Genomic DNA, 5,187 nt, shown 5'->3' on the forward strand with positions numbered 1-5,187 from the left:
TTGGAGAAGACTCTTGAGAGTCCCTTGGACTGCAAGGAGACCCAACCAGTCCATTCTAAAGATCAGCTCTGGGATTTCTTTGGAGGGAATGATGCTGAAGCTGAAACTCCAGTACTTTGGGCACCTCATGCAAAGAGTTGACTCATTGGAAAAGACTCTGATGCTGGGAGGGATTGGGGGCAGGAGGAGAAGGGGACAACAGGATGAGATGGCTGGATGGCATCACGGACTCGATGGACGTGAGTCTGAGTGAACTCCAGGAGTTGGTGATGGACAGGCAGGCCTGGTGCGCTGCGATTCATGGGGTCGCAAAGAGTCGGATATGACTGAGCGACTGAACTGAACTGAGTGAGGGATCTACTGTTGGCTATCTACTAACTAGTGAGGTGTCTACTGTGGTGCTCAGGTAAATGGTAATGGGACAAGATGGCTAGAAGGGCAAGTGTCCACTTGTGGGCAGGACATCACAAGTGTCTGGAAAGCAGTATGAAAGTTCACCTGTGAAAGAACCGTTTGCTCTGAATGGATAAAGAAGTAGAGATATATGCCTGTATGAATATGATGCCCTGTTATTCAGCCCGGAGGAAAGAAGAAATTCTGCCATTTGCAACAACACAGACAGACCCTGAGGGCATTATGCTACGTGGAATAAGCCAAACACTGCATGCACCATATGTGAAACCTAAAAAAAAAGAAAAGGTCAAACTCTTAGAAAAATGGTTTCTAGGTTTGGAGGATGGGGGAAACACAGACGGTAGAAAAGGAGTACAGACTTTCAGGCCTGAGTAAAACCCGACGACTGAGTGTGAACCGCGGTGGCTAAGCTGACCACACTGAAATCGGCTGAGAAAGTAGAAAGCTCTCACCACACACGCACACACAGATGGACAGGAGGTGATGGATGCATTCATAACCAGAAGGTGGGAATCCCCTCCCCACCCTGACGTATACATACGTCAAATCATTACAATGCCCACGAGAAATACCTCACAATTGTATCAATTTCGCTTCAATAAGGCGGAAAAAAAAAGTACCATTTATTCTTTCCAACGGTAGGGTTGTCACTGGCTTTCTTACAGTTTACTTGCTCAGTCATTCAGCATTTCCTGGGGACATGCTCTTGGCCAGGCGCTGGGCCCAGGGGTTGAGACGATGGCACCTGCTAACAAGAAGCCACTTGTTGGGTGGGACTCATTCTCACATCGTGCAAATAACTCGCCTTCCTCAGAGCTCCAAGGACCCCAGTACTTACTTTCAGCCCCATACACTCATGTTGCAGGCCCCCCCCCAGCTCAGCCCCCGAAGAGGGCTCCAGCTACTGCCACGCCCAGTCATGAAACACGTCTGAGCTCCATCCACACTGACTCCCCCGCCCCCCCCGCCCCACAGGGTACTCAAGGGCCTCTTACTAGATTCCAGAGCAGTGACTTCAAATCATAACATCTCTGCTATGAAGTGTGTTCCAAAAACTTTGCCACTAATGATCCATTAATAGTCAAAGGGTTTATTTTCGTGTAAGTTAGGGGAGATGGCAAGTTATTCTTACATAACAGGCACTCTGTCTCCAGCTCCCACCCACTTTCCCCTGGTTCCTTTGAGAGAAGTACCCCTCTCCTCACTCAGACCAGATTATCCCTAGGTGGATGATCTGCCCCTTAGTTCCACGATGGGCATGTGGCTCAGGCCCAGCCCACCAGTGTGGTCAGTCACTCAGTCGTGCCCGACTCCTTGGCACCCCACGGACTGTGGCCCGCCAGGCTCCTCCATCCACGGGATTTTCCAGGCAAGAACGCTGGAGTGGGCTGCCGCCTCCTTCTCCAGGGCATCTTCCTGACTTTGGGACGGAAGCCGCATCCCCTACCCTGGCGGGGAGATCCTCTGCCGCGGAGTCACCCGGGAGGCCGTCCTTCAGGTTCCTCGCTTTCAGCGCTGCTGCCACGATAGCTGCGTTCTGCCTCTCATCTCCTTGCTTCAGCCCTTGTTCCCTGTTGCTGAACACTTTAAAAACGACGTCTACTAATTGAGAAGGGTCCATTTCACATACGCCATCTAACTTCTATAATTTTGTAACCTCTGGGGCACTTTGCCTGATGAAGGTCATGTTTGTCATCCTTACATTCTCAGGGGCCTCAGGCTCTCTACCTGTGTAGCACCTGTAAACCTGATAAATCATTTCTAGAAACTCTGATGGCCCTTTGGTTTCCCCTCAGGAATCTTAAGTTTGGTCCAGCCGCCCCGCTGGGTTTCCCCTCAGATCTCTGCGCTGAACGGTGGAAGTCCTCTGACTCCCTCTCCCCAGCTGCAATGGCATGAAGGCCTCTACGTACGGTGCACGCCTGCCGAGTCACTGCGGCTGGGTCCGACTCTGACCTTCTGGCCTGCGGCCCCCAGGCTCCCCTGCCCTTGGGATTCTCTAAGCAGAAGACCGGAGCGGGTCTCCACGCCCTCCTCCAGGGGATCTTCCCGACCCAGGGACTGAACCCGAGTCTCCCGCGGCTCCTGCGCTGCAGGCGGATTCTTTGCCTCTGAGCGCCGGGGAAGCCCTCTACATATGCTCTTTCCCCTGCTCTTTGCAAAACACTTGTAACGGTGAGCTCACGTAATAGTTGAGCGAGCGATTCGGGGGCCATTGCTCTTCTGACCCTAACGTCTATTGGGCTCTCCTCGCCACGAGGGCTAGGCAGGGACCAGCACGTGAGCCAGTCGAGAACGAGAGCACGGCAGCTGGCAAGCAGGTAGGCTGTAATCCCGGACCTGCTACTGGCAGGGCCTGCCCAAGAATGGAATCCACGAAGCTCACCAGAGCCGAGGGACACAAACGTCATTGAGCCTCCGGGGCCTGCCAGGGCGACTCCCGGAATTTTCAGTGGCTTTCCATCCAGTGCAGGTGAGCACTGCTCACAGCTGGCAGCCGCTCGCCCAGGGGAACATTCCTCCCCTCTGCCTGCAGGCTGAAACGTAGGGATGTACTGCAGGCATTCCTCGTTGATTGTGTTTCACTTTGTTGCTCTTATTTTTTTTTTAACAAATTGAATGTTTGCGCAACCCTGCATGAACTCTCCTGGAGCGTTTTTTCCAACAGCGTTTGCTCACTCATGTCTCTGTCACGTTTCGATAATTCCTGCACCATTCCCAACTTTTCCACTGTTATGGTGATCTGCTTTACTGTGAGGTCTGGAACCAAACCTGCAATAGCTCCACAATGTGCCTGCATCTGTCACAGAAGGATGTGTGAACCAGCCTAGTTTGGGCAGATCTTTAAAAACCACTATTTAAAATGTATGAAAAGTGCCTATTTGCAGCTGATGCTTTTAGTCTTACTCGGGAAGCTCAAATTACCCAGGTTTCAGCTGGGGCACGTGTCATCTCAATGCTGAGTATATAGCCGCACGTTTTGTCTGTCCATCCTTGTTCGTGGGAAACCACAAGTCGGGACCATAAGCCACCAACACAGGGATCCAACTACGGCATTTGCCTGAGAGGCTCCCCCTTGAGTGATGTGATACCACATCGCAGAAACTACCAGTCCCCAGCTCCAGTGACATCGGGCCGTCCAGCTGGCTGGAGCTCAGGGTGTCGTGTAGCCCTGGAAATCCAAGGCACGGCTCCGGGGCCCTCTGACTGCACATTCTCAGAGGGCAGCACCCCTGGCGGCCTGGAGAAGCAGGCTGGAGGGGGGACTGTGGCGGAACGCTGCTTGAATGGCCCCTACTGTGGGTTGGGCCCCAGCTCCAACCCTCTAGGCAGGCAGCCTGAGCTCCTTAAGGGCTCACAAAACCCCCGTCTGGGGACATGCAGAGGATTATCCTGCAGGTACACTTTTTCTAATATTTACTTGGCTGTGCCAAGTCTTGGTTGAATACTCAGATGTTCGATCTTCGCTGTGGTGCGCAGGATCTTTAGTTGTGGGATGTGGGACCTAGCTCCCTGATCAGGGCTCGAACTCACACACCCTGCATTGAGATCGCAGAGTTCCAGCCACTGGACCACCAGGAAGTCCCTATCCCATTATCTTAGCAGCCAGGACTAAGCAGACGTTTGTATAGAGCAACTGGGTTTTATGTGCACACAATGGCAACTGGGTCAGATGGTAAGGTTCATGGTGTTTAGAAACATAGTTGTGTAGACAATAGTCCTCACAGCCAAAAATAGTTCTATGTAACCTATCAATTCTAGGAGAAATATTCAAGAATTAAGCACAGATCTCGGATGCCACAGGGAGAGAATCGGAGTGGCCATCACACCAGCCTGTGGTGGACATCAGGAGCCAGGGCTGCCCGCACGCTCCCCCGGGAACTGCCTGGGACCCACAGGCCAGAACTGAGAGCTCACGGAGCTTCAGCTTCTCGTAACATCCTGCAGGAGAGCTGCCACACGGATGGCACAGCAGACAGGCACCAAGTGCCTCTGCCTGGTGCACTCTGACAGGAGATGGCGATTATCACGCAGACCAACAACAGCAGCTCTGAAACAAGTGTTCTGTTCCGGAAGAATAATCCCAAGGATCAACCACTGGCCACCATCAGAAACACAGTCCCCCTTCTTCAACCATGAAGAGGCGCTGTAAGCAGGTCCGCTCCTGGAACTCCCTGAAGCCAGGACAAGCGTGCGGGCGGCAGAAGAGCTCCCTCCCGGCTCTGACGCAGATGAAGCCTCTGTCCGTTTGCCCACACTTGCTTTCCTCATCTCCGTTAACTTGTAGGAACAGGCATAATAAAGAAAATGAAACCACTTCATAAAATGTCTAATGAAAGCATCTTTCTTGCACATGGCTTAAAACACTGCCTGTTAGCACAGTGTGCTAGACAATGAAGCCCGACCTTAGGAAACCAGGCCAGACAGATGGCAGCGCACTGGGCTTCACCGGCCCCTGCAGCGCTAGTGTTTCCGCTGAGACCCCATCACCAGCACCATACCCGCCCAGCCAGGTGCTTCTGGCTTGGGTGCTGGCCCCTGCGTGCTCACGGCATCCCGTACACGTACGCCACCATCAGCACGGCCCTCCCTGCCTTGCAGTCACTGCGCCTCAACAAGTGCCTTCCCAGAAGGGTCCAGGGAGGGACGCAAACCGAAAGCTGCAGTTCCCAGGACTCAACTTCGTGCTGCAAACACAGCAGACGCAAGACAAGTGGGCAAGGGGATGGAAGACGTGCTTATTTCAAAGAATTCACAAGACAGGAGACCACG

The sequence above is a fragment of the Ovis canadensis genome, chromosome 19 (genome assembly GCF_042477335.2).
Source record: "Ovis canadensis isolate MfBH-ARS-UI-01 breed Bighorn chromosome 19, ARS-UI_OviCan_v2, whole genome shotgun sequence".
NCBI classification, from domain to species: Eukaryota; Metazoa; Chordata; class Mammalia; order Artiodactyla; family Bovidae; genus Ovis; species Ovis canadensis.